This window comes from Spinacia oleracea, chromosome 4, assembly GCF_020520425.1.
Source record: "Spinacia oleracea cultivar Varoflay chromosome 4, BTI_SOV_V1, whole genome shotgun sequence".
NCBI classification, from domain to species: domain Eukaryota; kingdom Viridiplantae; phylum Streptophyta; class Magnoliopsida; order Caryophyllales; family Amaranthaceae; genus Spinacia; species Spinacia oleracea.
This window is the reverse complement of record NC_079490.1, coordinates 117,901,336-117,910,178: the sequence shown is the minus strand read 5'-3', so window position 1 is coordinate 117,910,178 and position 8,843 is coordinate 117,901,336. Positions and strand designations below refer to the sequence as shown.

At 41.2% G+C, this 8,843-nt stretch overlaps 1 non-coding gene across 1 annotated transcript; it reads left to right on the top strand.

Annotated features, from left to right (window-relative positions):
* Nucleotides 1-661: 661 nt before the first annotated feature.
* Nucleotides 662-768, top strand: LOC130460307 (small nucleolar RNA R71). The gene has a single exon (XR_008920217.1). It is a non-coding gene; the product is annotated as a small nucleolar RNA R71 (small nucleolar RNA).
* Nucleotides 769-8,843: the final 8,075 nt, after the last annotated feature.

The window sequence follows — 8,843 nt, the reverse complement described above, 5'->3', positions numbered from 1 at the left end:
ATTCCAACATCATATTCCTTATCTCTATAAGCATGAGATCAGGCTGTGTGGGTTGAGGTTGTGGTCCAGTAGACTGCGGGCTGTAGTTACTCCGCGGTTGGTATGACTGCTGTGGTGGTGGTTGGTAATGTTGTTGTGGTGGTGGAGGGTGTTGAATCTGATGGGGGTTCTGAACATTAATACTCCTATATGATAGCAGGGGGTTGTTTTTATACCCCTCATTATAAGAGTTGGAGTACGGATTGTTCTTCTTGTAAGACTGGAATGCATTGCATTGTTCGATAGAGCTCCTACATTCCGGTGCATAATGACCTTGCATCCCCCAACTATTACAGACATTGGCAAACTGAGCACTCATTGCGGCGACACTAGCATGTTGGGTGGATTGGGAAGATGCGTTTTGCATATTATCTAGCTTGTGATGTAGGGCAGTTAGCTGAGCAGTAAGCTGTTCAATAGAATTCATCTCATGCTTAACACCCCGGTCGGCAAAACCTCTAGGATTCCATATTGGGCACTATGGATGGCCATCTCCTCAATCACCTCTAAAGCTCTAGGCACCTCCAGTTGCATAAATCTCCCATTGGAAGCCGAATCCAAAATACACCTAGACTCATTACCCAGACCATTATAGAACTGCTGAATCAGGAACCAGTCATCAAAACCATGGTGCGGGCACTCTCTTTGCAAGTCCTTGAATCTCTCCCAAACCTCGAACAAACTCTTATCTGCTTGTTGAGAGATACCTAATATCTGACCACTTAGACGAGTTGTCTTCTCAGGTGGGAAATATTTAACACAGAATGCAAGGGCCAAGGAATTCCAATCGGTGATTTTCATAGCTGTGCGGTTGAGACTGTTAATCCATAGCTTTGCCTTCCCACTCAATGAAAATGGAAAGAGTATCTCCATAGTCCGCTCCTGTGTTAAATTCTTCTGCTTAATGGTGGCACAATATTGAATGAAAGACTGAATATGGAGATTAGGATCTTCACCCTTTTCCCCACCGAATTGGTGTCTCTCGATCATGTTTATCAGCTGGGGTTCGATCTTGAAATTCTCGACCTCAATAGAAGGCATGATTGCCTTGGGAAGCATAGACATACTTGGTTTAGAATAGTCTGTAAGCCTTGGCACAAGTGGGGGTGGTGGTGGTGGTGCTTGGTCACCCATCTCTGAATTTGTATGGAATAGATTGCTAATCAGATAGTCGGATTCAGAGTCAGAATAGTCCCTCAACTGTTCAACGAATCTACGCCGTCTACGAAAGGTCCGTTCAGGTTCAGGATCGAACGAAGTCAGATTGCTGGTATGGACAGTCCTGGGCATAAACAAGTAAAAACTAGAAAACAGTCGTGAGATCCGATCTCAAGGAATGGGAGTCCCTTGCGAAGTAACAAACAATAACCAAGAAAAACAATTAATAACAGAAAATAAAACCGTCTCCCCGGCAACGACGCCAAAATTTGACAGGCTAAATCGCACTCCTATCAAAGATAAACCTAACGTTCACCAACTAAAAATATAGCAAGGGAAGCAGGGATCGTATCCACAGGGAAACAGGCGTTCTTTATACTATTAAATTACTAATCTAGACTACTGGTAACAAGAGTTTGAATTGGTTTGTGTATTAAACTAAAGCAAATAATCAAATCGGAAAATAACAATATTAAAAGAATTTAGGGCAGCGGTTCACCATAAATGCAGACCAGGATTGGACAACGGACAATAACAATTAACTAACAATCATAACTAGGAAAACATGCATCTCTCGAATCTTATGAATTCCTTAGGATAAAACAACTAGCAGGCTCTCGCTATGTACTAGAAATAATTCCTATCTAATAGCCACAGACCAAAAACATCAGATTTATACCTCTGGGCGCCTAATCTAAGGTTAATCAAACTCAAATCAAAATAGTCCGGCCGAACAGAATTGACGACCAATAATAATAAGCTATAGAAATTATGATCAATCAATCAATTAATCAAGTCCACATATAATCCCAATCATGCATTCATTGATCCCCTAAAACCCTAGAAATTAAACTACTCACTCATGATAATAAATAAAAAATCAATTAACATAATGGAAAACATGATTAAAGAGATGAATTAAATTAGAGCAAGAAATAACACCAGATTAAAGGACAATGAAATAATAAAGCTTGAATCTTTGATTAAAATTAAAACTAAGTGTTTTGAGAAATAGAGAGAACTAAAATAAACTAAGTAATTAGAAACTAGAAAATAAAAGATGTCTTCAAAAATAAAAAAAGGCTAATTTATATAGTTTGCCTAAAATAAAGCATAAAAACGGAAAAGAAGTTCGCAAAAATCTGCTGGAGGTTGGCGTCGCCCGATCGGGCGAAGTGCTCGACAGTCGGCCCGATCGGGCCGAATTCCGCCCAATCGGGCGGTTTGCAATAGGCTCAAAACAGCTCCAGATGGCCGCCCGATCCGGACCGGGCGAAGTGCGCCCGATCGGGCGTGCGTTGATGACTTCAATTCTTTCTTCCTTTCGCCCGATGGTCGCGTTTCGCCCTCAGCTCACAGGGCGATTTGCAATCTTCAATATTCTTCGCCCATATTACCGAGTCTAACTCTCGGGGCTCACCCATAAGCATCTAAGGCTCCCGAAAGTCAACGATAAAGGTCCCGAACTTCCTCGGGCTCGTGTAGTGGCCTAAATCACCATGAAACGGGTCTAAAAAGACCAATTTTTCATAATCAAACCTGAAACTCAAGGCACACTCAATAATGTATATTAGTACCAAAAATGGCTCCTAAGAGCTCATTTGACGCATAAAAGTACTAAGGGACGGGGGTAAAACACTATATAAAACACACATATCAGTAGCCCATGCATTCTTTAGTCCGAACGGCATAACTGTGTAGCAATATGTACCCCGCTGAGTGATAAAGGTTGTTTTCTCCATCTCGTCCTCTGTCGTGGGAATCTGATTGTAGCCTGCATACCTGTCCATAAAAGGGAGTAAGGCGCGGTTTGCTGTGTTGTTGACCAGAATATCGTTGTGTGGCAGTGTAAATTGTCTTTAGGCCTGGCCCTGTTAAGATCTCTGTAATCGACGCACATTCATACCTTGTCATCCTTCTTTGGAACTAGAATGAGATTTGCAATCCATTCCAGATACTTGGACTCTGGAATAAACCCGGCCTCTAGCTGCTTAGAGACCTCTTCTTGAATTTTGAGGGAAACATCTGGTTTCATGCGACGATGTTTCTGCTTGATGGGCTTTGAACCTGGAATGAGGGGAATTGTATGCTGACCGATGCTTGGATCAACCCCTGGTATATCATGATAGGACCATGTGCAGACGTCTATGTACTTTGTAACTAGCTTGATCAGATCGTCCCGCTCTGCTTGAGATAGAGTCAAACCAATCTGAACTAGCTAGTTTTGAATCACTGATGTTAGAAAGGTTAACTTTTTCTGTTTCCTCATTTGTAGGGGTCCTATTTTCATGATTTTCGATAGCTTTTAAGAATTCAAGGTCAATTTCTTGAGAAGCGAAGTCGTTTGGATTAGGAATGTGTTTTAAATTTGGATTTGAAGAGTAGGAGGAAATTGAAGTATTATTGAAATTAGCAATCATTACATTGACAACATTGACTTGAAGTTCCGCCTCTAAGGGCACTTGATTGATGCAAGATTCTATCCCTAGACTCTTAGACTTGAAACATAAGAACTTAATCATAAATGTAATTCTCAGGCTATTCCCAGATTTCCACACCATCATCATCATAGTAGAACAGGTTGTTCCATATATCTTTGAAGCTTGATCCCAGACTTGATTCCAGGTACTGTAGGGGAATGCAGCGAAGCGGCTCTTGCTGGCATCATTGAAGCTTAGGAGAAACATCCTGACGGCCCTTCCCTATAGTAGCCCAAGTTGGATGTCATGAGCAGAGGTTTTCCACCTGTAGTAGTATTCATAAATTGGCTCATCTCTCCCTTGTCGCAGAGCAAGTGTTGCTTGGATGAAAGTGCCTTTGTAACTGGTGTCCTTAGGTGTGAAGCAAGACGGACCCTCCAGTAATTCCTCGAGCTAAGGCTCTCCGAATAGCAAGTCATAGTCGGCTGGTATGTCAATGACCAAGAACTCTGCCTGGTTGTGATAGGTCTCGATAGAGAAGAGGATCCCCAGGATCTTGTATGTGATGCCATGGAATATGATTGCCCGTTCCATAGTCAACATCAGGTCGTGTTCAGTCAAGCCTAAAGCATTGAGAGTTGTCAGGGGGTAGATGTTTACATGAATGTCATTGGTTGCCTTGGGTTTGGGGATCACCCAGTCTTGAATCTGCTGGATGAGATGATAAAAGCTTTGAATCACACATTCAAAGTTTAGTTTGTACATTATAGAGATTAAGTTGCATGGAAAGTCTTCTTCCTCATCTCCGTAGTCCTGAGAGATGGCTTGTACTGATGGTGACTGCTTGGCTCCCGGGGGCTAAGGCAAGATTTTGTTGTCAACCATGTTTTGAATCAGGTGCTTGAGCTTGAAATAATTCTCGATGTCGTGCCCGTTACCCTGGTGGAATTCGCAATAGGCTTTGGGGTCCCAACTTTTGGATCTCTTATCAGTTGGGGGATCCTTGCCTGGACCAATAGGAGTGATTACTTGTTTCTCTACCAACCAGTCAAAGGCGTTGGCGTAGGACATTCCAAGGTTGGTGAAAACCCTTTGGGGCCTGTTCTAGAATTTGCGTTGATTAGCGTTGTTTTTGAAGTTGCTTGATTTTGGACCTTGAGGAGCCTTTAAGGCGTTGACCTTGTGGACCTTGTGTGTCGTCTCGACCTTCTTGCCTTTCCATTTCTCAGCTTGTGGAACCGGCGCCGAGGGTTCTTTCATGAGGTTATATTCTATGCCAACCCTGATATCATTGTTCTCTTGAAACACTCTAGGACCAGATACTTCATATGAGTGTTGTACTTTGGTAAGATTCCGGCAATGAAGATCTTGACTATCTCTCTCTCTCGGAGGGTCGGGTTACCATTTGAGATGCCATTTCTCTCCATCGGTTGAGGTAATTGGTGAAACCTTCTTGGGGTCCTTGCCTAAGAACCTCCAATTGGTAAGAATGAAGATCATGTTTGGTTGGTATTACTCCATGAATGCTTGAGCTACCGCATCCCAAGTTCTAGTTTGATGATCCTTGAGGGAATAGTACCATTTCTTACAGACTGGTTCCAAGGACATAGGGAATACCACATGATATAGGTCAGGATCGACTCCCTTGATCGCCATGGTGGCTCTGAAATTTTTGAGATGGTACTTGGGGTTGTCTGTTGATCTGAACTTAGGAATATCATTGGCAGAGAATTTGTCAGGTTAATTGGCTTTCCCCTTGAGCTCATCCTCCACTGAGGTGTCGAAGTAGTTCTCCCTGTTGGTTACCTTGTTGACCATGCTTTCAATTTTTTTAGTAAGATCAACTGGAGTTGCGGTTTACTCTACTACACCCAAGCGATTGCTCTCATTCTCCACATTGGTGTTGAGACTGGCTACGGCGGGCATGAGTTGGGCAATTTGATATGCGGTGGCCATTTGAATTGGTTCTGGAAAGGGGTTTGAAGTTTTATTTGAAAAAGACGGACTTGATGCATGTTCGATGCCGGCTATAAGGTAGGATTGGACTGACGAAGATCTCTTCAACCTTTCTCCTCTTCGGAGAACCCACAAGATCCTTTGATTCATATTTATGTGACACGACATGACTTTAGAAATTGGACTTCTCGACACATGGTATGATATGCATGCAATGAATGAGACCTAGACTTGACTCTAAGTGCCGCTCCGAAGATTCGGGATTTTAGATTTTTGTACTTGTATTGGGATTTGCGACCCATTGGAAATATTTCGAAGGGATTTAAACCTATTGGAATTTGTATAGGAATTTGTACTTGTATCGGGGCTTACAACCCGTTGGAAATATTTGGAGAGGAGCTTCATTCTTTTGTGGAGGCTACCTTCTTTTATTATTTAAAGGGAATTTCAACCCGGTATCAGAATTTGGAATGTTGTAGGGGAATTTCAACCCGTCATAGGATTTGAAATATTTAAAGGGAATTTCAACCCGGCATTGGGACTTGGAATATTTAAAGGGAATTTCAACCCGTTGGTATTGACATTTAATTTTGTATTATTTCTAGGGATTTTCAACCCATTGGAATTGACATTGAATTTTGTATTATTTCTAGGGAATTTCAACCCGAGAGAGAATTTGGAAATTTTTTAGTGGTATTTCAACCCAATATGAATGTTTTTGAATCTTGTATTATTTCTAGGGATTTTCAACCCATTGTAAATGTCTTTGGAATTAGCAAAGGGGTTTGGAGTATTTCAAGGAGCATCATCCCAATGGAAGTGTTTTTAAAAAAATATATTTCAGGGGATTTTCAACCCATTGGAAGTGTGGAAACTTGTTCCGGGATTTGCATCCCGTTGGAACTATTTTAGGGGAATTTCAACCCATCGGAAGTGTGGAAACGTTTTCTGGGATTTGCAACCCGTTGGAACTATTTTAGGGGAATTTCAACCCATCGGAAGTGTGGAAACTTGTTCTGGGATTTGCAACCTGTTGGAACTATTTTATGGGAATTTCAACCCAACAATAGAACTTGGGATAATTCAAGGGGATTTCAACCCAAAGGTTTTGAAATTGGTATTTGAGGATAATGGTAGATAAGAATTTTTGTAGTTTGAACATTGACACTTGAGTTTTATTTCGAATTTGAATTGAGAATTCGACCAGAGAAGTTTTGTATAGTAATTGAGACTTTGAATTTGGAATTTTGGTCTTGAAAATTCGGCATTACGCCATCATATATTTGGAAGTTTGAACTTGGGAGTTTGTACATGGGACTTGGACTTGGAAATCCGGCATTATGACGCCGTTGGATTGGATTTTTGAAACTTGAGTTTGGAATTTTGATTTGGAAATTCGGCATCGTAACGCCGTTGGATTAAGTTTTTCAGAATTGAATTTGGAATTTTGACTTGAAAATCCGACATTATACCGCCGTTGGATTGGACTTTTGAATTTGAATTGGGAATTTTGACTTGAAAATCCGGCATTATAACGCCGTTGGATTGGACTTTTGAATTTGGCATTTGTGCGTGAGGCGTGTTTAGGGTTATTTGAATCACATGGAGTGGCACTCCTAGAAGACCCTATTGCATGAGGTTTTAATGATGCTCCTAGGGGTTAGGTTTCTTAGTTGGAGGCTAATGGTTTGGCAAATCTAGAACTGGAGGTTAGCCATTCACGCGTGCAAACACGCCCACACGATGCACAAATAACACGTTTTCACACTATCATGAATATGAATGCGACATGCAAAGTTCTCAACCTAAGGTCGGTCTAAGTTTTGTATGATGCAAGTGGTCGGCTTGGGTTTCAAAAGGTCCTTGACTAAGAGGCAGATCCGGCAACAACCGTTTCACATCCACCTAAGGGAAGTGTTTGTTTGCAGACGACCTCCATGCTTGACGTCAAGAACGTCAATCAAATGTCAAGTTTTGGTAGGGGCGGGAATGGTCAGACACTTTGGTCAGGAACAGTATGGAGAATGACCATTCTGTTACCCCGAGGGCTAACCCGAATGTAGAACACATTCATGTTGGGCAAGGTAGAATTCTTTTTGCACAGATAAATGTTTTCAACAATATGCAATGATATGCCTAAAACACAGTTGTATTTGAACATTATACTTGAAAAGTTTTCCCATCGGTGTTCGCTCTCGTAATATAGGAGTGCTTTTCGAATTTCTGAATTTCCGAGCTAAACTCCCACTTGAGTGTTTGAGCAAAAAATGGACAGTGAGCCACACTAGGCCATTGTGCTAATTGCAGGCAGCAGCTCCAGACGCAGGGGCTGCGCCCAACGCCAATGCTAGTACTCAGCACTTGAGCGCAGCAGTGGTAAAATGCTCATGAGACGCCCGTATACTCGAATTTGAAATTTAGAACTCCCCAGTGGAGTCACCAAATTTTGGGGGGGTTCCTTTATGTATTTCCCGTAGATGCCCCTACAGCTTTTGAAGTTTTGAGATTCGAAGGAGTCGCCACCAAACATGTTAAAGGGTCTAGTTTGGAAAGACCTTAGTATGACTCTTTTTGGATAAAGCATTGAATCTTGAAACCGAAAGGGTGAGACTCGGGTACGGGAAAGAACCACTTGTTTTTAGCAAATTTTAAAAGTACGTTCAAACGCATGATAAGGATAGTTTTCTTGAAATCCTAATCATGGCACTAGGCGGGTTGAATCATGCATTTAGAACGTTGTATTTGCTACTTGTACATTGTCACTTTTCTTTAAAGTCAATTAAGGGAACCTAAGGCCTGTTTGTCCAAAAAGTATCTTTGTTAAGCGTGATGTAACCTTTTCAATATTGTTGTATTTAGCATGTTGGGTGATGAAAGCAATAAACATGTAAAGCATTATCACAAATAGTACGAATTATTGAAATGCATACAAAACCACATCACCTTAAAAAAGGTGAGTAAAGAGTGCGGAATTGAAATTGCAAGCATGAAAAATAAAGGTGCGATATTGAAAGTGCGTTATTGGAATTGAGATATTGATCGAAAGTGCGATATTGAAATTGCGGTATTGAAAGTGCGGTATTGAAAGTGTGATATTGAAATGACAATATTTAAATGACGGTATTGAAATTGTATTATTGTACTTGAGATTCGAACATCAAACAACTACTTAATAATAAGTGTGCCCGATTCAATTCTCTAAAAATCTAAATCCAGATGAGTTTCTCATCAGAAAGCATCTTTGACTTGATTATTAAAATAGAACATGAA